Source organism: Capricornis sumatraensis, chromosome 1, assembly GCF_032405125.1.
Source record: "Capricornis sumatraensis isolate serow.1 chromosome 1, serow.2, whole genome shotgun sequence".
Lineage (NCBI taxonomy): Eukaryota > Metazoa > Chordata > Mammalia > Artiodactyla > Bovidae > Capricornis > Capricornis sumatraensis.
In genome coordinates, this window is record NC_091069.1 from 50,409,566 (window position 1) to 50,435,176 (window position 25,611).

General features: G+C 40.6%; 1 pseudogene; it reads right to left on the reverse strand.

The window, feature by feature from the left end:
• Nucleotides 1-14,907: 14,907 nt before the first annotated feature.
• LOC138091742 (PDZ and LIM domain protein 1 pseudogene) lies at nucleotides 14,908-15,898 on the reverse strand (annotated as a pseudogene).
• Between the last annotated feature and the right edge of the window lie 9,713 nt (nucleotides 15,899-25,611).

Sequence of the window (25,611 nt, forward strand, 5' to 3'; positions counted from 1 at the left end):
GATCCACTGGAGAAGGGATAGGCTACCACTCCAGTATTTCTTGGGCTTCTCTTGTGGCTCAGCTGGTAAAGAATCTGCCAGCAATGCGGGAAACCTGAGTTTGATCCTTGGGTTGGGAAGATCCCCTGGAGAAGGGAACAGCTACCCACTCCAGTATTCTGGCCTGGAGAATGCCATGGATGGTATAGTCCATGAGGTCACAAAGAGTCGGACACTACTAAGCAACTTTCACTTTCATTGGTTGTGAAGATCCTAGATAGGTATAGTTAACAGATAATTCAGGGGTATAGTACTCTGTATCAGTTTAGTTTCCACTGTGATTCTTTGATACCCTATCTCCCATCCCCCATGTCTTTTGGAAAGTAGAGACTCTCCAAATAACCTGAAATACAAGTCAGAAAGTTTTGATTTGCAAAGGCCATGGGGACTTTACCAAGGAGCTTAGCTTTTCAAAGCCTGGGTCAATTTACAAGATGCATTGTCCTTAAAGTAGAGCATTCAAAAGGATCCAAGCTTGCAGAATTCTGATCTCTACTCTGATACTGACTTTTTACATGGCCTGGGGCCAGATGTTGAACCTCCCAGGGTTCTTCTCCTACTTATCTGTGAAATGGATATGAAAATTCTGAGCTTCAAAGTGACTCAGTGGGAATTAAATAATATCTTAAAGGCCTTTGAAAGAGTGAAGTGATAAGCATTCCCTTTAAGCTTCTATCAGATGTTATACAATTTTCCATTTAGGTGAAAATTAACTTCAAACATATCAAACTTCAGTTTCAACCTAATCACTTTTTGACCAGAGGTTCTAAAATTTTAACTGTGGGATGTTTGAAAGAGCAAATATGTGTGACCATACTGAAAGATAATGTCCAGAGTAGCCTAGGATAAAACTATGACTTTGATGGCACCCTCCCCCACAGTCCCTCTCACAACTTTTGTCCTCCCAAGCAGATGGTACATGGAATTTGCCTGAAATTTAAAATAATGTCCTCTTGGTGATCTAATCATTCCTAGGCAAGAATAGAGTATGTATTTTGAAATTTCCACTAACAGCATAAAATAAAACAAGAGAAATTATGTATTCTATTAGCATTTTTCTTTAAATAATTGTTTTTATTTACATTGTTGAGTAATTCCTATCCATCAAGCCAAGGAAATTCTTTAAATGTTAGAATGCAACCCACAGGCAAATTCAAAAGGAGCTAGAAAGACTTTTAGAGAAGGTGAAGTTCTGATACTTCACTTAAAAGCAGAATAGCAGAGTAGTTAAGACTTTGGATTCTAGGATCAGACTTTGAGCTCAAATCAGTTACAGATAGTGCGTACTTAGACAAAGGAAACGCTGATATTTTTATTTTATTCTTTTTGGTAGAGAATTTATGAGGTCCACAAATATGTCTAATTGCTGCTCTATCTGAAACATAACACAAACTTGGGCCTTGATAAGCATTTGCAGAACATATTAGATTAATGAAATAGGACTGTGCTGCTTCACAATATTCTTAGAAAAGAGTGGATTAATTTGACTGCCTAGAGAGACCCAGCATTCAAGATTGGCAAAGGTAAAGATGGCTCTCCAGGGCTTTCCCCAAATCTCACAGACAGTTTTCTAACTATTTGCTTCACCTGGATTTAGAAGAAGCTTCTATTCAGAAGCACATTTGTAACAGATGCAGAATTGCTGCTGAGGAAATCATGTGCCCTAGTAGAGAACACCACACTGGTTTCTTGCAAGCCAGTTTGCTGAGGGAAGTACAAATCTCTCACACAGGAACAGAATAACATTATCCTCAGTCTCACATAAAACTTAAGTATAAGCCAAGGCTGCCCAAAGCCCTCTGCTGGCCTATTCCCTTCTGAGATGGAGAATGGATTCAATGTACCCACAAGGCTGATGTAATGAAACGTGCAATTGACATCTACTGTTCAAAGTGACCCTAGCTTTCAGTTCTGGGAACAAGCTAGGTGGGAAAGGACCTGCAAAACAAACCCAAAGCTATTATGCTGTGGCTGAATACTAATTAAAGCTGAGGCTATGCTGAAACTTCTAATACCAACTAAGTCCTATGCCAATAATCAGAGATTGAGAAGGAAATGGCAACCCACTCCAATGTTCTTGCCTGGAGAATCCCAGGGACAGAGGAGCCTTGCAGGCTACAGTCTGTGGGGTCACAAGAGTCGGACATGACTTAGCAACTAAACTACCAACAATCAGAGAAAGCTGTTTGGTTTACTTTCATTCAGTTCAGTTCAGTTCAGTCGCTCAGTCATGTCCAACTCTTTGCGACCACATAAACCACAGCAAGCCAGGCCTCCCAGTCCATCACCAACTTCCAGAGTCCACCCAAATCTATGTCCATTGAGTCGATGATATCATCCAACCATCTCATTCTTTGTCATCCCCTTCTCCTCCTGCCCTCAATCATTTCCAGATCCGGGTATTTTCCAATGAGTCAGCTCTGCATCAGGTGGCCAAAGTATTGGAGTTTCAGCTTCAACATCAGTCCCTCCGATGAACACCCAGGACTGATCTCCTTTAGGATGGACTGGTTGGATCTCCTGACAGTCCAAGGGACTCTCAAGAGTCTTCTCCAACACCACAGTTCAAAAGCATCAATTCTTCGGCGTTCAGCTTTCTTTATAGTCCAACTCTCACATCGATACATGACCACTGAAAAAACCATAGGCTTGAATAGACGGACCTTTGTTAGCAAAGTAATGTCTCTGCTTTGTAATATGCTGTCTAGGTTGGTCATAACTTTCCTTCCAAGGAGTAAGTGTCTTTTAATTTCATGGCTGCAATCAACATCTGCAGTGATTTTGGAGTCCAGAAAAATAAAGTCAGCCACTGTTTCCACTGTTTCCCCATCTACTTGCCATGAAGTGATGGGATTGGATTCTATGATCTTAAGTCTACTTTTTAAAGCTACTGTTTGGTTTTTTCCTCCAAGTAGAATTAAAGAAAATAAACTTCCAGTTCAGTTCAGTTCAGTCGCTCAGTCGTGTCCGAATCTTTGTGACCCCATGAATCACAGCACACCAGGCTTCCCTGTACATCACCAACTCCCGGAGTTCACTCAGACTCACGTCCATCAAGTCAGTGATGCCATCCAGCCATCTCATCCTCTGCAGTCCCCTTTTCTTCCTGCCCCCAATCCCTCCCAGCATCAGAGACTTTGCCAATGAATCAACTCTTCGCATGAGGTGGCCAGAGTACTGGAGTTTCAGCTTTAGCATCATTCCTTCCAAAGAACACCCAGGACTGATCTCCTTTAGAATGTACTGGTTGGATCTCCTTGCAGTCCTAGGGACTCTCAAGAGTCTTCTCCAACACCACAATTCAAAAGCATCAATTCTTCAGTGCTCAGCTTTCTTCACAGTCCAACTTTCACATCCATACATGACTACTGGAAAAACCATAGCCTTGACTAGATGGACCTTTGTGGGCAAAGTAATGTCTCTGCTTTTGAATATGCTATCTAGGTTGGTCATTAACTTTCCTTCCAAGGAGTAAGCATCTTTTAATTTCATGGCTGCAATCACCATATGCAGTGATTTTGGTGCCCCTCATAATAAAGTCTAACACTGTTTCCACGGTTTCCCCATCTATTTCCCTTGAAGTGATGGGACCAGATACCATGAACTTCGTTTTCTGAATGTTGAGATTTAAGCCAACTTTTTCACTCTCCTCTTTCACTTTCAAGTTATTTGTTATCAAATCTGTATTTTGGCTCTGTAATGGCTTTGAGAAATAATTCCTAAAGACATAGATGCTCAATTTTAAATAAGAGAACCAACATACTCTTAGAGATCCACTTATACAAAGAGCAATATTGGGTCAAACAGTTAAGAAAAAGTCTCATCAGGCAGTCAGGATTCCTCAGTCTGGGTCGTTGTACTGGCTTTCTCCAAGCCATTCTTATAAACTCTCACTGAAGGGACATTTGATTTGTCATAAAAATAATTTTCCAGAAATGCCTACATTTCATCTTTATGCTCATTTCTGAAGTAGCACAGCTTTGGGAATTATATTCCTGCTATCTTCCCCAAAGAAAAGATAGTTAGACAGTAAGTACCTGAAGAAAGAAAACCAAACATGTTTTAAGTAGGAGGTCAGCAAAGAAACTACCTAATATACTGGAGCTATTAAGTGAGCTTTCAAGATTAAGTCCTTTGCTTCCTAGTTAGTTCCTCAAGCAGTTTACCCTCTGCTTTCCAAGATTTCCCCTCTGAATGGGAACTCCAGAAATGCCAAAGACACTGGATTTCCAATCCCAGGCCTGCCACTCACTACCTGTGACTTCATCTGAAAAGAGAGCATGAGAACTAACTTACCTGATGCCTGTGAGGGTTGGAAATCACATACTATAGAAAAGCAATCAGCTCACAATAGATCACCAGCATATTTGAATCTAAATCCAGTGAATTCCATTTCCATCACTACTTCTAAACCAGAACTTGTACTGTAAGAGTTTCTGTCAGCATTGATTTAATTGGAGAAGGAGGAAAGAATTTGAATCTCTGTCCCACAGCACTTGTGTAAATAATGCCAAAGAATTTTTGGTCCCAGCAGGTATTGGGCAATTCTGTAATGGTGGTATAACTGAGAAGGGAGAATAATTTTTGACACAATGTCTTGAAGTTAAATTTCCAGAGATGCTAGGCTAGGATTATTTCACTTAAACAATTCAAATTATGCTCCTAGATGTACAGAGCATCAATTTAAGGTTTATGGCATAAAAATAATTTTTTAAATTCTCAAAATAGTCCTGATGAGAACCTGGAAAATTTCAAATAAGCGATTCTAAACCCTATCACATACTACTGTAGATTTACATTAAAGAAAACTTTCTCCATATTTTCAGACCTTGATTTCTTCTAAAAATCATTTATTATACAATACCTATAGTCTTTGTGAACTGTTTCTTCAAATTCTAGTAGACTTTTCTTATTGGAAGTAAGTAATATTTTGTGTGTAAACTATGTTTTGAAGTATTTGTACATTTATTCTGTAACTTAGGGAGTAGTAACAATGATTGCTCTAATCATCAAAGGCTTTCAAGTTCTTTTGTGTTCAGAGCATTATTAATTCTTTTTCTGATGACCCAAATGAATATAAAGTGTCATGCCCATTGAATTAGAAGTTGGTATAGAACAGAAGGAGGAGGACATGGCAACCCACTCCAGTATTCTTGCCTGGAGAATTCCATGGGCAGAGGAGCCTGGTGGGTTACAGTCCATGGGGTCGAAAAGAGTCAGGCACAACTGAGCAACTGAATACAGCACACAGCACAGCATAGAACAGAAGACCCTAGACCTCCAGTATGACTGTCAAAAAAAAGTTTTTTTTAATTATAGCCACAAATGAGACCAGTAACAAATAATTCTTAGTTATAGCAGCTGTTTGGTTTCTATTAGTGCCACTATGTGGTGGTTAGAATAGGTTGACAGTATAGTAAGTCTAGGAATACAGAAATAAACAATATTCAGAAATGGAGATAGGCAATTGGTAATTGACAGCTTTGGTTCACATGACAACTGTTCTGGTACCTGCAAGTGTTATGAGAATTTGATAACTGATTCAAATGAGTCAATGGATCATGAATTGAGAGCTCAGATTCCTTAGTCTCCATGGATTCAGACTTGTCTGAGTAAGCTTCAAAATACTGTTGAAGTGGGCCCACTAAATGTATACGTGTATCAATAGTCAAGGGGCCTGATGGGAAGTTATCTTAAGGGAGAAGGGTCAAAAGCACACTTTCGACTCACTGTCAGTAGATTCCTTTTTTTTCAATTGTTATTGTTTATTGGAGTATAGTTGCTCTACAACATTGTGTTAGTTTCTGCTGTACAGCAAAGTGAATCAGCTATATGTTTACACTTTACCCCCCCCCCCTTTCTGGCCTTCCTTCACATTTAAGTCACCTCACAGTATTGAGTAGAGTTTCCTGTACTATACAGTAGATTCTTGTTATCTATTTTATATACAGTATCACTGTCAGTAGATTCTGATTGCAGCAGAGGGCCAGTTTTAAAGCCAAAAGATGCATTCTATTCATTTTGGCCCACAAAGACAGTTACTGCGACTCATTCCTCAGTGCTTTGAGAAGACTATCAACAACAACAAAATAATAATTTTAGAATTAAAGGTCTAACCCACAAAAATCCTTACAGGAAATTGGGAGTACATGGCAGCGGGACTTCTGGCCTTATTAATCAAGTGAAAAGAGATCCTTTTCCCCATTTCACTGCAAGGGAATGGAAGCAATAAGAAATTGAAAAACCGTCATTCTTTGGCATAGAAAAATGGCAGGAGGTCTTCTGTGTATGAGTAACAGTATTCTCCAGGGGGCTTGGAGGGAATGAGCCACATGCCAGCACTGGAAGCAAAATGGCAGCACTGGAGCCATCACCAGCGGGCTGGAATAGCCTGATCCTCCAGCAAGTGAGGACGGGAGTTGGTGAATCAAGTCTTTTTCCACTGTAAGTCTAGACATCCATTCAGATAAGCACATGGAACAGGGGGAATGCATTGGCAGATATAGGGGTAGCTCCTGAAAGTTAAATGGAAGTAGGGCCACCAACATTTACTGGAATGAGCAGAAGACAGTTCTGTTTATACCTTTTTTTTTCCTTCTTCTTCTCAATATATGATACTTTATTCTCTCTGCAAAATGGCCATTTTTGTTTCACCAAGAGTATTGTGGAAAAGGAGCACCACCACGCACCTCCACATCAACATCTAGCTCCAGAGCCATTAATCCATCAGTATCCCAGTGACACAAACAAAAATTCCTATGAGGGGAAAATCTAATCGTGAGTACAGATGTTACAACAAGCATTTACCATCCAGATTTTTCCTATAGTGGTTTCTCCTAGTACCAGTTTAGAGAGAATGGGGCATGGAAAGAATTGGAAGTTATGCATGCTATAGTTGATGTCTGAAAGAAAAAAAGAAAGTGAAGTCGCTCAGTCATGTCTGACTCTATGGGACCCTATAGACTATAGCCTGCCAGGCTTCTCTGTCCATAGGATTTTCCAGGCAAGAATACTGAAGTGGGTTAACATTCTGTTCTCCAGGGGATCTTTCTGGCCCAGGGATCGAACCCACAGATCTTACCTCTTCTACACTGGCAGGCAGGCTCTTTATAACTAGTGCCACCTGAAACTTAACACTAATTAACTGACACATATGTTTCTAGAATGATGATCCTCAAAAACATACCACAGAGCTGAGGTCCAGGCGAGGTAGAAAAATCATTTTTTTTCCTTTTTTTATTATCATAAGTCAAAAAGAAATTAGATACCAGTCTTGAAAAAGTCTGATTATTGTTTAGATATTAAAATGTTAAAGAAAGGAATAATTATAAAATTCAACATTAAAGAATCATGCCTTGGTCCCCTTGCATCAAAGTCATACATAAACAAGCAGTTGCTCTATAGACACTAAACAAACCTTCCCATATTTTAGATACAAGCTTCACTATATTTTCATATCAAACGTTGTAAATATAATAGACCAAGAGATTTTCTAACATGGTCATTACCACAGTGGCAAACAAAGTTCACATTTTGAGTCTCAGAGAGTATGTATTACACGGCTATTCCTTAAAATAGAGTTCACTGTGCCAGGTTTACTTTTCATTTGAATCAAGCCATGGTAGAAATGATGAAATTATCTTCAAATCATGGAGTACTATGTCAGAAGTGATTTGAAAGATAATATCTTCAAGTGATTACCAAACTTGTTCAAATGTGAGGAACTCTTTTTAAGATCAAAACAAAACAAACTTAACGGATGAGCAGGTGCTGATAGCAATGTAACTGACTGAGAAATTACATTGTGTGAAATAGCTATCATGAATTGAGAAATGCTTTTCAAAGATTTTTATTATGATAAATATACTTCATTGAATTTTGCTTAAGTGAGTAAATCATTAGTGAAAATGAAAGTTGCTCAGTCATGTCCAACTCCTTGCGACCCCATGGACTGCAGCCCACGAGGCTGCTCTGTCCATGGGATTCTCCAGTCAAGAATACTGGAGTGGATTGCCACTTCCTTCTCCAGAGGATCTTCCCAACCCAGAGATCAAACTCAGGTCTCCTGCATTGCAGACACAGTCACCAGGGAAACACCCCTCCAAACCTCAACCACTAGACGTATCCTCAAATGAAACTCCACAGTTACCGTATCTCCAGTCTTCGCTTGGAGAAAATAAATGCTTTGAACTAAACTAAGCTTTTTTCCTAGTATTTATTGCCAAGGCATCTATACTAGTAAAATATAATATGGTACATAATTTACTTTTGTAATAGAAATAATTGCCCAAATATGGAAGAATGTTTTTTTTCTTTCTTTCAAAATTAAAATCAACATTTGGATCTAATATTTTGAACCCTGCTTTACTATTTGTACCAATTTTGCAAAAGTGCCCATCATCAGAATCATTCACTTCACCACTTGGTAAGCTGCCTTCATATCTGCAGCTTATTTTAAAAGATAAGCTTCATGTAATGGCCATGCTAACAGTTATAGAGCCTTAAAAAATCTGAAGGGCAGCGTGGTGAGGCTCCATTTGACTGAACAAGACATCCACATTCTGTTTGTCAAGATTCCTGATGCATTTTTCATTATCATTCCAGTCACTCATTGACTCCCAGTATAACATATTGATTCGATTTTCAGAAGGAGTCTGGAGATGAGATAATGAAGCAATTAAGTAGTTTTTCAAAGGATAACCACTGTCACCTAAAATCATTAAAGGAGAATAAAATACCCACAATCCTCTGCCATATCAATGCTAATTTGTAACTGATTGAAAAGTCAGCTTCCTGAAACACTGAGACTTGGAAAATTGAAAAAATCTGAAAACATATGCTAACTGAAACAATTTTTAGAAAGGTCTGTATATAGGTAGGATTTGTTGTGAATTCACTTCTGTCCAGATATGTTCCAGTAATAGCTGCAGCTCTGTACCACACCCTTGAAATGTGTACTTTAAAAATTAACATCCTATATAAATTCTCTGGGCTTCCCAGGTAGCGCTAGTGGTAAGGAACCCATCTGCCAATGCAGGAGACATAAGAGACACAGGCTCCTGAATTGGGAAGATCACTTGGAGGAGGGCATGACAACCCACTCCAGTATTCTTGCCTGGAGAATCCCATGGACAGAGGAGCCTGGAGGGCTATGGTCAATAGCGTCTCAAAGAGTCGGAAACGACTGAAGTGACTAAGCATGCATAAATACTTTACACTCTTTGCGAATATTCCTCTAGTTAGGGAGTTGCTTTGTGGAAAACTGATGTGAATTTTAAAGCATTCAAATAAGGCTGACTCAGGAGACCGAAAAAAGAAAACAATTAGCTCTCCCTAAAAGAAATAATGAGGTGGAGAGTCTGTTTGAAATAGAAAGTTTCAATATGACTCCTGACCCTGGTACTTTAATTCAAGTCATTGACATGGTATAAATGTGACAATGAAATGTATAAATAGGAGAAGTAAAAATTTACAAGCTGTCAAAAATGTGTACAGCCAGATAAGTTAAAAATCATCCATCCTCTGTAGAATTTCAAGAGAACCCAACTGACCCAGAGGCAAATCTGCTCAGAGCAAGTCCCATGTGACTCTAACAAATTAAGTCTGTTTGACTTTCTGTAAGAGGTAGGGGTTCAGGTACTTCCTTTCCTCAGGTGTGGGCAATAACTTAGAGGACTGATAACACACATCTTTTTTAACAAAAGAGAAGGGTGGGTTTCTATCTAATAAAGACTGAAGGCAAGCTTCCATTTAGTCAAACTCATCCTGCTTTATTTCAAGAATCTTATTCTGAAAAAAATGTCTTAAATCACTAGTATAGGTTTTTCTGTCTTGGTGCAGAAAGAATTAAGCAAGAGGCAGAGTGAAAAGTAAGAGTTTATTAGGGATGCTTGTGAGATAGAAGTAGGCAAGCATTGGAGGTCTACTCTAAGAACTTCAGTTCAGTTCAATTCAGTTCAGTTGCTCAGTCATGTCTGACTCTTTGTGATCCCCATGGACTGCAGTGAGCCAGGCCTCCCTGTCCATCACCAACTCCCGGAGTTCACTCAAACTCATGTCCATAGAGTCGGTGATGCCATCCAACCATCTCATCCTCTGTCGTCCCCTTATCTTCTTGCCTTCAATCTTCCCCAGCGTCAGGGTCTTTTCAAATGAGTCAGTTCTTCCCATCAGGTGGCCAAAGTATTGGAGTTTCAGCTTCAGCATCAGTCCTTACAATGAATATTCAGGACTGATTTCATTTAGGATGGACTTGTTCGATCTTCTTGCTTTCCAAGGGACTCTCAAGAGTCTTCTCCAACACAACAGTTCAAAAGCATCAATTCTTTGGTGCTCAGCTTTCTTTATAGTTCAACTCTCACATCCATACAGGACTACTGGAAAAACCATAGCTTTGACTGGATGGACCTTTGTTAGTAAAGTAATATCTCTGCTTTTTAATATGCTGTCTAGGAACTTAGTGGGACATACCTTTATAATCAAAGGAAAATTGGAGAGGGAGAAAAGACCACCTTCTTCCTCATCCTCGAGTAGATATCAGGCTTCCACCATCAGCTCTTGTTAGGGAAATTAAATATATAGTCTTTTATAGGCTTCAGAGACGAAGCAGAGCAGGCCTCTGATCTTGCTTCTAATCTACCTGGCATGCCCTGACTGTTAGTGCCCTGACTGCCTCCTCTGAGTGCAAGCCTTGCAGCACCATAGATAAGATAAGGGATAAATCTTGAAATTGTTGAGCCCCTGGAAGGACCCTGGTCAACCAAGCCCCATGTTAAACAACATTCCAAGTTTTACATGACAAAACAAATAGCATTAGCATGAAACCAGAGCTTCAGTTTGCTCACAAGTAGATGATAATATCAGTTTGCATCCTGGGATTATAAGTGGGAAAATTGAGCTACAATGTTCAAAAATTTCACCCATGGAGCAGACACACTGCCTGGAACCTTTTCCCAACTGAGACTCCAGATGTACTTGACATGGGACTTCCCAGCACTGTTTAAGTCTAGATGTTGGTCAAAACCCAATTTGTTGATGTATCCTGTGCCGTTTCTATTTCTCTTTTCTTTTAATGTTAGTATATTGAAAGTAAGCTATATAATTTTCTAATAAATATTGGTATTTTGTTTTACTTTATTTTGTTTTACAATACTGTATTGGTTTTGCCACACATCAACATGAATCTGCCACAGGTGTACACGTGTTCCCAATCCTGAAACCCCCTCCTACCTCCCTCCCCATACCATCTCTCTGGGTCATCCCAGTGCACCAGCTCCAAGCATCCTGTATCCTGCATCAAACCTAGACTGGCGATTCGTTTCTTACATGATACTATACATGTTTCAATGCCATTCTCCCAGATCATCCCACCCTCTCCCTCTCCCACAGAGTCCAAAAGACTGTTCTATACATCTGTGTCTCTTTTGCTGTCTCGCATACAAGGTTATCATTACCATCTTTCTAAATTCCATATATATGCATTAGTATACTGTATTGGTGTTTTGTTTCTGGCTTACTTCACTCTGTATAATCGGCTCCAGTTTCATCCACCTCATTAGAACTGATTCAAATGTATTATTTATTTATATATAACTAGTGGCGTATTTTGTTAACAAATCCTTTGAACTTGAGACAAAAGTGAAAACTTTTACAAAACAGCTCCTCAGTGTCAGGAGGGGGAGTCTTCTTGTCCGTACTTGGTCAAACTGGGGCTTTCATGGTGCTATGGAAATGAGTAAAAAGGGGTAGCCAATGCTAAAATATGGTAAATCATCTCAGGTTTCTTTATAATGCCACCTATCCCCTATTCTCCCCTATATTTAGTACATGCAGAAAAAGCCCTTACTCAAGGATCATTAACTTGCTAACTTCAACGGGCAAGATGCAGGTCTTATTCCAACATTGCTTTGTTGTTCTGGGCCATGTCTTGTGCTTCTTTTACATGGTTTTGTTGCCTAGCAGGTTAGCTTGGTTTTGTTGCTAGGCAAGCTTGCTTGGCTTTGTTGTTAAGCAAGCCTCTTTTCTTGAGGGATCATTAACTTACAGGGGTCTCCTATATTTTTTCTCTATTTATAATACCCTAGTGGAATTAACTATTTAAATACCTACTCTATCACTTACTCTCTCCCTGTTACTAGGATGTAATAATGTATACCCAAATTCTCCCATTGCTCACAGTTTTCTTTGTTTTATTTTAAATTTTGTTTTATGAATAATTTCAACCTCATATTCTGATTTATGACTGAATTATGGCTTATCATTCACAATTAAGGTAATTAATTTAATACAATTTGGCAATTTTTAGCACATTTCCAATCTCCCAAACCACACTCCTCTAATTCCCCTTTCACACACCTCTTATTTCTCTCTTATACACACATACAAACACATGCATTTTATAATTTCATAACTCTCCCATGCCTCTTTCATGTTATGTTGATAGTTCAGTTCAGTTCAGTCGCTCAGTCGTGTCTGACTCTTTGCGACCCCATGAATCGCAGCACACCAGGCCTCCCTGTCCATCACCAGCTCCTGGAGTTCACTCAGACTCACGTCCATCGAGTCAGTGATGCCATCCAGCCATCTCATCCTCTGTCATCCCCTTCTCCTCCTGCCCCCAACCCCTCCCAGCATCAAAGTCTTTTCCAATGAGTCAACTCTTCTCATGAGGTGGCCAAAGTACTGGAGTTTCAGCTTCAGCATCATTCCTTCCAAAGAAATCCCAGGGCTGATCTCTTTCAGAATGGACTGGTTGGATCTCCTTGCAGTCCAACGGACTCTCAAGAGTCTTCTCCAACACCATAGTCCGAAAGCATCAATTCTTCGGAACTCAGCTTTCTTCACAGTCCAACTCTCACATCCATACATGACCACTGGAAAAACCATAGCTTTGACTAGACGGACCTTTGTTGGCAAAGAAATATCTCTGCTTTTTAATATGCTATCTAGGTTGGTCATAACTTTCCTTCCAAGGGGTAAGTGTTTTTTAATTTCATGGCTGCAGTTACCATTTGCAGTGATTTTGGAGCCCAAAAAATTAAGTCTGACGCTGTTTCCACTGTTTCCCCATCTATTTGCCATGAAGAGATGGGACCAGATGCCATGATCTTAGTTTTCTGAATGTTGAACTTTAAGCCAACTTTTTGACTCTCTTCTTTCACTTTCATCAAGATGCTCTTTAGTTCTTCTTCACTTTCTGCCATAAGGGTGTTGTCATCTGCATATCTGAGGTTATTGATATTTCTCCCGGCAATCTTGATTCCAGCTTGTGCTTCTTCCAGCCCAACGTTTCTCATGATGTACTCTGCCTAGAAGTTAAATAAGCAGGGTGACAATATACAGCCTTGACGTATTCCTTTTCCTATTTGGAAGCTGTCTGTTGTTCCATGTCCAGTTCTAATTGTTGCTTCCTGACCTGCATTATAAGTTTCTCGAGGCAGGTCAGGTGCTCTTTCAGAATTTTCCACAGTTTCTTGTGATCCACACAGTTAACGGCTTTGGCATGGTCAATAAAGCAGAAATAGATGTTTTTCTAGAAATCTCTTGCTTTTTTGATGATCCAGCAGATGTTGGCAATTTGATCTCTGGCTCCTATGCCTTTTCCCTGCTATTTACCTGGAGCCAAACTATGGTGGAGGTAATGAAGATAATGGTGACCTCTTTCAAAAGATCCCATGCATGTACTGCTATACTCAGTGTCCCCAACCCTGCAGCAGGCCACCACCAACCCACGCCTCTGCTAGAGACTCCTGGACACTCCCGGAAGTCTGGGTCAGTCTCTTGTGGGGTCACTGCTCCTTTTCCCTGTGTCCTGGTGCACACAAAATTCTGTTATGCCCTCCAAGAATATGTTTCCCAGTCCTGTGTAAGTTCTGGTGGCTCTATGGTGGGGTTAATGGCAATCTCCTCAAAGAAGGCTTATGGCATACCCAAGTTTGCTGCACCCAGAGCTCCTGCCCTGTGGCAGTCCACTACTGACCCGTACCTCCACAGGAGATGCTAACTCACAGTTCTGTCTCAGTCTCTGTGGGGTCCCTGGGTTCTGATGCACACAAGGTTTGTTTGAGCCCTCTGAGGGCCTCTAGTGGGAATGGGGTTTGATTCTAAACACAAATTTGCCCCTCCTACCCCTTCTCCTTTGCCCTTGGATGTGGGGTATTTCCTCACAGCCACTGCAGCAAAGTGTAGCCACCACTGCTGACCTTGGACGTGGGGTATCTCCTCATGGCCAATCGCCCAGCCACAGCCACCGCTCACTGCTCTAGCACCACATTTAGTCAACTCACACTAACTAAACTCAAATGAAAAAATTCTCTAGAGCTTAAGTAATTTAGTCTACATTGTGAGCCTGTATGTTTTTCACATACAGAGTCACATGAGATGGAAGGTAAATGGGTCGCCAGGCTGAGCAGCTGGAGCTTGTTTCCTGTTGACACACTTGAAGGAAAAGATTAAGGCAGGAACAGAGAGGAGCTGAACTCTGCTTGAGTGAAAAGACAAGACAACCATATTTTTCTCTTTTTTTTTTTTGAAGTCTATTAATTTACTGAGTAAAAACGAATCATTGCCAGACATATTAAATTCAGGTGGTTCAAATTTGGCTGATGTCCATTTGCAGCAGAGGTGAATGGAAGGAAAGAAAAGACACAGTGATGCTAACAAAGGGACACTGAACAAGACCATCTTCCCTTAATTATAAAAGCGGGCATCACACAGCCAGCATGAGCCATTAGCCAAAGGGAACGTGGTGTTGAATGAGCAGCAATACAACCAAAGTGCAAACTCAGAAGAAGAGAAGGGCCAGAGCTTTTAGAGGGCAAAATGCAGCAGGGGCTGCCTGGAGAGCAGCATTGGGCACGAACTGCCGGCTCACTTGGGTAACACCATGACCACGTCCTAGCCCTTGGGTGGAGTGACCCACTTCCAGGCATGCTTTTCACAGTGGATCTGCTCCTCCATGGAGAAATGGCCCTTCTCTTTCAGGTTGGTGCCACAGTCAGTGCACAGGTAACACTCAGGGTGGCGATGATGGTCCCGCAGCTTCATGAACACACCAACAACACGAGTGCCACATCTGTCACACATGGGCAGCTTCTGGGCATTTCCAATCAATGCAGCCATTTTGGTGACCAGAGCCTCAACACTTCTGAATCCCAAGGACTTGTTGGGATCCCCTTTCTCCTCAGACTCCAGAATTTCCTGCAAAACCAGGAACGAAGTGGACTGTTTCAGAGGCTCATTTAACTCCTGTTTCTCCTGGGCCATCTTGTAAACTTTAGATTCTTTGTCGATGAGGAGTCCGCTTGGAAGCTAAGAATGGTCTGAGGCTCTGCCATTTGTCTCCTGCCCGCTTGCTGCCATCTTTGACTCCAAGGCATTGTTGAAGCTGGAGATGTCTTCAGAGGAGTGGGGGCCAGCTGGGTTGTTATACTGGTTTGTGATGACCCTAGGGGCAGAGCTGGAGGCAGGTGAGGCAGTAAAGGGCCCTGCTCTGTGGCTGAGTGTGCTTCCTACATGGAGGGCCTCTTGGGGTTCACAGGCTAAATTCATCTTGTTTGGGTGTCGTTTCCCTTCCTCCATCACCAGAGGAGACCAGATTTTCCGTTCAGGTCTGGCTTCTGTGAGAGTCATGTTGTCTGTGCAGCCCTTGATTTTGTTCTGAGCTTCCAAGTGTGTCATATTGCTGGTATTTTCCCCATCAATAGCAGCAATTAACATCTCCAACACATAAATTACCTACAGCAGCCTTGCTTCTGTGAGTGACCCAGGAAATGGCGAAAGGCTGTTCGAAGTCCTTGCTCCCCAGGAGGTGGAAGCCCCAGGGTACCAGGTACGGGAGGACTATTTGCTGGGTGGTCATGGAATGGTGACAGTAGGTGGCAACCCAAGGGGACAGACAGGGCAGGACGCGGAAGGGTGCACTGGGCTCCCTGGCAGCTGTTGGAGAAAGAGCACATGCACATGGCATGGGCTCTTGTGCTAGCCCTTGGGTGGAATGACCCACTTCCAGGCATGCTTTTCAAGTAGATCTGCTCCTCCATGAAGAAATGGCCCTTCTCTTTCAGGTTTGTGCCACAGTCAGTGCACAGGTAACACTCAAGGTGGCGGGGAACCTGGGGCTTGTGGGAGCTGGGCAGGAGGAGCCCACATTTTTTTTTTCTTTAGGTCAAGAGACCTCCCTTTGCCTTAAGGTTCCCCAGGGGTCAAAAAAGGGAGGAGGCACTAGCCCATATTATGTCTGCCAACCTCACAGAGAGCCTCATGCTGGAATACATTTTGGCTAAAAGATGTGAGTGCACATCAGAGAGGGCCCTGAGTCAGACAAAATGTGGGCACAAAACAAGACAAAACAACGTGGTTGGCCAGAGGGAACTAGCAAAACTCCCTCTTATAAGCAATTCAAGCCACCACAAAAGCACAACTCTCTCTGAGCCTGCCAGTATGTCTTTCCACATGGACTTTGCTTCTAATAAATGACTTACCTGCTTCACCACCTTTTGTCTCTTTGATAAATTCTTTCTTCAGAGAAGACAAGCACCAAGGTCCTGCATCAACCCAATGGGACTTCACGGTCTAATGGTTAAGGTTTGGCACTCTCACCTCCATGGCCTGGGTTCGATCCCTGGTCAGGGAACTAGGATCCTGCTTCAAGCTGCCACATTCCATGCCTCCAACCACCACCCCCCACCCTCACCCCACCCCTGCCAACCAATAGGAGGCCTATTTATAATCAGTTTGTCATTTTATTAATTTAAATAAGGATAAATATATTGCATTGAGTGTAGACTCAAGTCTTTTGGTATTCTGTGAAATGTGGCTGCAAAGTTGACACCCTACAGATATAGGTCTATGAAGCTTTATTCATATCTTTCTTGTTACTCCATAATATTGGGGAATTTCACCTCTGTATTTGTCTTGTCTACCAGACAGTGCAGTGACAGACATTGGGTAACATAATCTCCTCACCAACAGACCTAAGACTGTTTCTCAACCACAGATTGGGCTCAGTACATGTCACTAAATGAGATAAAAGTAGAAAAGTTGATTTGAAAGTTAAAATGGCTATATATAAAGGGATGCCAGATTGGGTGAGAGTAGAAGGACGAGAGATTTAAAAATCACTATGTTTACCATGCAGTATAGGATATAACTAAAAATATGAGTCTGAGGCCAGAAAATAAAATTCTTCAGTCATATTTACTCCATATCTCATCGAAATCTAGGGCATAGGAACTGTGGCATTTTAAAACTGAGGATGTGCTGAATCTCTTCTTTATGTACCTGTGTATCTATTCTCCAATGTACAGCACTTTGAGTTGGTTTCAGCTAACAGAGGGCATAGCAGACTATTCAAGGAAAGGAGAAGAATGAGGTCATTGTACTTATTTCTGAGATAAGGTGAGGGAACAGTTGGGGAAGACTCCATTGATTGGATTTTTCTCGTAGCCAACGGTCTCAGATCCTGTCAGACTACTCTCTTATATGTATTTCTCTACTTCTAGTAAATATACTTGTTTCTATTCAGGGGTAATGTCAACCTTCCTTCACCAGCTCTAGGGTTCTCTGTTACCTGCACTCATTTTTCCAAATAGATTATTTAAAGCACCCAGTTTGTATGTCATCAGCTTTCTGCTGGGACGCTGAGACATTGAAGAGTTAAGAAAATAATTACACAAAAATTATCACCTGCTTGTACTGGTCATCACAACTATGGCCATTTCCTAAGCATGGTCCATAGGATACTCAAGATTTGGGGGACTGATATGCCATATATAATATTTTATACACTTAGATATTGTTTTTTCTGTTGAACTTTGAAATTTGGAAAAGTGGGACACACTGAGGTTGAATTACAGATTTGTTAGGGATAACATCCAGAGATTACTTTAAAATACAACACTCGGTGGCTCAGACGGTAAAGCGTCTGCCTACAATGTGGGGGACCTGGGTTCGATCCCTGGGTTGGGAAGATCCCCTGGAGAAGGAAACTGAAACCCACTCCAGTACTCTTGCTTGGAAAATCCCATGGACGGAGGATCCTGATAGGCTACAATCTATGGGGTCGCAAAGAGTCGAACACGACTGAGCGACTTCACCTCACCTCGAGGATATCTTGGTAAGGAATTAGAATTTAAAAAGCAACATTTTTCCTTCAAGATAAATTGAAATCCTCTGTCCATGGGAATTTCCATGGAAAGAAAACAGGAGTAGATAGTCATTTCCTTATCCAGGGGATCTTCTGAACCCAAGGATCAAACTCATGTCTCCTGCATTGCAGACAGATTTTTACCCGCTGAGCCACTGAGGTCCTTGAGGTAAACTGGGTGACAAAAATCACTAGATCAGTCAGCCCACAATATCTCCTAAAGCTGAAAGTGTCTTTTGCTCATTACCAGACATGGAACAATGAACTGGTTCAAAATTGGGAAAGAAGTATATCAAGGCTATATACTGTCACCATGCTTTATTTAACTTAGATGCAGAGTACATCAAACTAAATGTTGGGATGGGTGAAGCTCAAGCTGAAATCAAAATTACCAGGGTAAATATTGATAACGACGGATATGCAGATGACAGCACCTTGATGGCAGAAATCAAAGGGGAACTAAAAAACCTCTTGATGAAGGTGAAAGAAGAGATTGAAAAATTTGGCTTAGAACTCAACATTTAAAAACTAAGATCATGGCATCCAGTCCCATCACCTCAGGGCAAACAGATGGGGAAATAATGGAAACGTTGACAGACTTGATTTTGGGGGGCTCCAAAATCACTGCAGACAATGACTACAGCCATGAAATCCTTGGAAGAAAAGCTATGAAAACCAAGACAGTGTATTTAAAAGAAGAGACATCACTTTGCTGACAAAGGTTTGAAGAGTCAAAGTGATGGTTTTTCCAATAGTTATGTACGGATGTGAAAGTTGGACATAAAAAAGGTTGAGCACCAAAGAACTGATGCTTTCAAACTGTGGTGCTGGAAAAGACTCTTGAGAGACCCTTGGACAACAAGGAGATCAAACCAGTCAATCCTAAAGGAATCAACCTTGAATATTCATTGGAAGGACTGATGCTGACCCTGAAGCTCCAATACTTTGGCCACCTGATGTGAAGAACTGACTCACTGGAAAAATCCTGATGCTGGGAAATATTAAGCGCAAAGTGATAACTCTGCTTTTTAATACATTGTCTATGTTTGTCATCTTTTCTTCCAAGGAGCAAGTGTCTTTTAATTTCATGGCTGCAGTCACTGCCCGCAGTGATTTTGGAGCCCAAGAAAATAAAATCTGTCACTATTTCCATTGTTTATTTCCCATCTATTTGCCATGAAGCAATGGGACCAGATGCCATGATCTTAGTTTTCTGAATGTTTAGTTTTAAGCCAAACTCTTTCACTCCTCTTTCACCTTCATCAAGAGGCTGTTTTGTTCCTCTTCTATTTCTGACATTAAAGTGTTATCATCTGCATATCTGAACGTGAACATGAAGTCACTCAGTCGTGTCCGACTCTTTGCGACCCCATGGACTGTAGCCTACCAGGCTCCTCTGTTCATGGGATTTTCCAGGCAATAGTACTGGAGTGGATCGCATATCTGAGGTTGTTGATATTTCTCCCATCAGTCTTGATTCCAGCCTATGAGTCATCCAGCCCAGCATGTCATATGATGTACTCTGCATATAAGTTAAATAAGCAGGGTGACAATATACAGCCTTGACATACTCCTTTCCCAATATGGAACTAGTTCATTGTTCCATGTCCACTTCTAACCGTTGCTTCTTTTCCTGCATGCAGGTTTCTCAGGAGGCAGGTGAGGTGGTCTGGTATTCCCATTCTTCAAGAATATTCCATAGTTTGTTGTGATCCATACACTCAAAGGCTTTAGCATAGTCAATGAAGAGAAGTAGATGTTGCTTTGGAATTTCCTCGCTTTTTCTATAATCCAGCAGATGTTGGCAATTTGTTTTCTGATTCTTCTGCCTTTTCCACATCCAGTTTGTACATCTGGAAATTCTTGATTCATATACTGCTAAAGCCTAGCTTCAAGCATTTTGAACATTACCTTACTAACACATAAGGTCATATGCTAGTATTTTAGCACACTTGTACAGTAGTTTGAACATTCTTTGGTATTGCCCTTCTTTGGGATTGGAAAGAAAATTGACCTTTTCCAGTCCTGTGGCCACTCTGAGTTTTTCACATTTGCTGGCTATCAGTTCAGTTGCTCAATCATGTCCGGCTCTTTGCGACCCCATGATTTGCAGTGCACCAAGCCTTCCTGTCCATCACCAACTCCCGGAGCTTACTCAAACTCATGTCCATCGAGTCAGTGATGCAAGCCAACCATTTTATCCTCTGTCATCCCCTTCTCCTCCTGCCCCCAATCCCTCCCAGTATCAGGGTCTTTTCCAATGAGTCAACTCTTTGCATGAGGTGGCCAAAGTATTGGAGTTTCAGCCTCAGCATCAATCCTTCCAATGAACACCAAGGACTCATCTCCTTTAGGATGGACTGGTTGGATCTCCTTGCAGTCCAAGGGACTCTCGAGACTCTTCTCCAACACCACAGTTCAAAAGCATCAATTCTTCAGCACTCAGCTTTCTTCACAGTCCAACTCTAACATCCATACATGACCGCTGGCTATGACTGGCACTAAAAATTTTTCTTTCAATTTTTTGCTATTGATAGTGATTAAATTTTGTATAGTCAGAAGTTAATGTGTTTCTTAAGGCCATTATTGCTTACTCTTTGGAAGGAAAGTTATGACCAACCTAGATAGCATATTCAAAAGCAGAAACATTACTTTGCCAACAAAGGTCCATCTAGTCAAGGCTATGGCTTTTCCGGTAGTCATTTATGGATGTGAGAGTTGGACTGTGAAGAAAGCTGAGTGCTGAAGAATTGATGCTTTTGAACTATAGTGTTGGAGAAGACTCTTGAGAGGCCCTTGGACTGCAAGGACACTCAACCAGTCCATTCTAAAGAGATCAGTCCTGGGTGTTCTTTGGAAAGACTGATGCTGAAGCTGAAACTCCATACTTTGGCCACCTCGTGCGAAGAGTTGACTCATTGGAAAAGACCCTGATGTGGGAGGGGTTGGGGGCAGGAGGAGAAGGGGATGACAGAGGATGAGATGGCTGGATGTCATCACCGACTCAATGGACATGAGTTTGAGCAAACTCCGGGAGTTGGTGATGGACAGGGAGGCCTGTCATGCTGCGATTCATGGGGTTGCAAAAAGTCGGACATGACTGAGCGACTGAACTGAACTGAAGGCCATTAGGTTTTTGCAATAATTAAATAAATAAACATTAAATACAACTACAAACCAATAAGAGCTATTTTATGTGGGGGTGTTTTAAGAGTTTTCTAAAATTACATCTCATTTGGTGTAATACTAAAACAGAGGGTAAATAGGTACTGTTTCTTCTGAGAAATCTTTAACTTTCTCTAGTCTCTCCAAGGCAAATTGGCACCAGTGTGTGGGTTTTATTGTACCTTACAGGGTCTCACTATTGTCTCATATTTTGGCATGTGTTTTGGAAAGATTTTTTTGCCACTCTTGAAACAATTGCAATCTAGAGAGTAAAAGGATACTTGCTTAGAATGCTGAAATTGCTAATCCTGTGACCTCAGCATCAGAGTTTAATCTGCAATAGAGCAATTTCATGTTTGCTTTTTTTTTTTATCCCCCCTGTGGAACGATGGCAAAGACAAGTTTAAATATATGGCATACAGATGGAGTACAAGCAGATGGAAAATTTCAAACAGTTAAATAATAATAATTCAAAGTGTGAAGTTAAAAAAAATATTTTAGGTCCACTGCCTTCAAGGAAGGATAAAAGAGATACCATGAAATTCTGTCTTCTCCAAACCTATAGCAACCATGCATATGTAAGATACTTCTTTCAATTCTTATATATACAGGCCCACAGTTCACAGTAAAGAATGATTTGTTATATTTGTACTAATTGAAAAAAAAAAGTATGATCTTGATTTTCCAACATGAAAAATGACTGTAAATATAAATAACTCAAATTCTTTATGGAGAAAAAAGTTTACTGCATTTCATTATGTTAGATGTGGAACTTCATCAACTTTTGAATCACATGTTCAATGAAACCAAAGATAAAATTACAATGTTCTTCTGGGAAAAATGTATGTTGAAGATCAGCTTCTGGAGAAATTACAAAGCCTTTTTCCTAAATAATCTGTTCACTAAAACTCTCTATTTCCTTAAGATGAAAGAAAAAAACAAAGAAAAAGTGGAAGGAAGGAAAGAAGAAAGGATGGAAGAAAGAAGAGAAGGAAAGAAAGAAAGAGTTGAAGATTGACCAGGTTTAAGAACTTGGTCCATTAGTTTAGTGGAGAGAGAATTGATGACATGAAAGTAAAAGATTACAGATCCACTTGCTCATTTCTCCCTTTCTCTCATCCCATCCTCCTTTCACTATCCACTAACTTCTGACCTGAGGAGCTGTGACCCTGACCTGCAAGCTCCTGAAGACTAGACACAGGCTAACTCCTGGCTAACAGACTGTCTGGGGCATCATGCCCTTTCCTCACACCAAGGAGGGACAATCTAACATTCAATTGCAGGCTTTGTACTGGAAATATCCAGAGCAAAATGTAAGCTCGGGAACCCTACTCTTAGCCATCATAGGTAAGCTCTCCATGAAGTTTTAGCATTTTGGTGCAATTGGTTTTGGGGAAGATTAGGACCAAAGCCTCAGTGGAAAATACAGTGTTACTTTGCCTCATTATGGAAAGTTCCTCATAGATTCTCAGCGCTTTTAGATGTGGTGATTTCTCATGTCTTCATATATTTTTAATGTTCCTATATATGTCCCTTGACAAAATACTAAAACAATACAATTTTATTTCTGTAATAGTCATGATGCTGTCTCTTTAATGAAATGAATGAGATTTGAAGAAAAAATTTCCCTAATATAGCTTAACAACTAGCTTGGATAGAGTGAGCATGTGTGGCTGGCCATTACCTTTCCTGGGAAACAGTCTTGCTAGACAGCAATTACCTGTGTAAATTAGTGAAGCTTTTATTATAAAGATATTGAATTGATATAATAAAATTTTTCCACTCACTAATTTTTCCATCACTATAGAATTGTCAATAATGATGTGGGTATCTTTGTTTTAACCTGGCACAAACCCATCAAAAGGCACTTGATGAAGCAAAGAGCTGGAGCCTTTAAAGTTCAAAAATAAAAATATAAAGTTTATTATATATTTTGTATTGAATTATAGTCAAAACTTTCCAGGTAAAATGAGTTTTGTCTGTAATTGTATTTATTTTATTTTTCATCTCACACCATGCAACAAATATGCAGGAAAAAAAAGTTTAGGCTTTCCTTCTGCTGAACAAATTTCTTTATCTATTGCATTTTTGCTCAGAAAAAGATTAATAATCATGTTTCAAAGTGATGCTGCCCACTGTGAAATTTGTTCCCCTGCCATTTCTAAAAAAAAAATGCATTCCACAGGAAAACTTCTGCTTGGCTTACAGCTAATTCAGAAAATAACTATCTTGACACTATAATTCTTGCCTGTGAAAAGGAAATGGATGGAAAGGATTTGGTTTTAATGCACACTTAAATGCATCAACAGTACTAGTAAAACCTGACAGAATTTAAATTATAATTATATCTGAAGTGCATTTAGATGAAAACTTCTCACACTGATTTTATTCTAAACAACACAGAAAGGCAACTGAATAATGAATTTGTGGTACAAATATCTCAAAGAATTTTCAAGGTATCACATTCAACATAAGACAAATACATTGTACATAAAAATAATTTGATTCAAAGACTGTTGAGAGTCCCTTGGATGTCGGGGGCCAGTGTGAGGAACTCCGTCCATGGCAAAGGTCATGAGGAAGGAGGCTTGGCATACGGAAAGGCGTGATCAAGCCTCAGGAAACCCCGTGTTCCCGAGCATCTACCCCAAAACCAGAGTCTGTTTTATGCTCTCACCTACACCTCTGACTTTACAGGGGGCTCTCCCCCATAACTGTTTCTCTCGGAGAAGGAGTAAACGTGCAGCTCCAAGGCAATAAAAATTCCTGGGCATGACAAGAGTGTTTCAGCTTACGGACTCCTCTGAAGGTTATCTAGCCCGCCTGTATAGGTTTGTCCAGCCACATGTGATTGTTACAGCCTCCCAACCTGAGAGGCACGAGATGTTTTAGACTTACTAAAGGCAAACTCTTTTGGGGAGTTAGAAATTATTAGTATAGTGGGTTGGTTAGGAATTATATTGGTGAAGGGTTTTTCATTTGTTGTGTCAATAATTGCTGCTAATTCCCTGCTCTGGTTGGGACAAGGATGTCTCAGGTCAAACCTTTCTGCTGACAGACTAGCTTGTGTGACAGGATTATCCATACTCCTGCTACTATGCACATGATTGTTTACTACCTCTTAACCATAAACAGCACAGAGAGCTTTGGAGTATTTTGAAAGTCTTAATTAGCATAGGGCTTTTCTCATTGTTGAGTCAATGATTGCCGCCAGGCCTCCATATCCTTAGGCACCTGGGAATATATTAATCAATGTATTTGAAATATAGAAAAGGAAATATAGTAGTTTTTGATGTTAGCAATACTAGACTTTTTGAGTTAATGAATTTTCTCTTTTGTAATAGATCACTGTGCTTTGTTATAAATCACTGTGTCTTTGCTATGTGAAAATGTAACTTTATCACTATCTTAAGACTAAATAGATCTTAAGGGGAACATTGGTGAAAGGATTTTCATTTGTTGGGCTGATGTTTGCTGCTAAATCTCCATATTCCCTGCCCTTATAATGAATATAACTAGCATATAGGAGAAATAAGCATTAACCTTTAAGCATATAGGAGAAATAAGTATTAACCTTTAAGATTAATCATGTTAACCTTGGGTTAAATAAATTCCTTTCTTGATTGTAACTCACTACACCCTCACCCTATAGGAATGTAACTTTATTTGGAGGGTGGTGCCTAGTTTAAGAAAAAACACCCTTGGAAAAAATAAGTTTTTTGGTTATCAGAAAGAAAGGATCATAAAATCCCTAAGACCTTTTTATGTGACGCACCTGATTTTGATAAAGGTCAGGACTGCTGACCCCTGCATGACTCTGTATTCATCCCTATATGTAACTAAAGGTATATAAGCAAAACCAAAAATAAAGAAATCGGATCAGTTTCTGGAAAGACTGATTCCCCCATGTCGTTTCTTTCTTGCTCCTTGTTTTTCTGGCTGAATTCCCATCTGGAGCATGGATGCTATTCCACATAGCCAAGTTATTCAGCCTCTTTTTCTCCACTAATTACCCTACTACACTATCCATTTCCAATCTGTCTATATATCTGTGATTAAATATGTATTTTTCCAAGGATGCCGATGCCGTCCCCACCTTCCAATTCCCTGGATCCACCAGGGCTGGACCCCGGCACTTGGACTGCAAAGAGATCCAACCAGTCCATTCTAAAGGAGATCAGTCCTGGGTGTTCATTGGAAGGACTGATACTGAAGCTGAAACTCCAATACTTTGGCCACCTCATGGGAAGAATTGACTCATT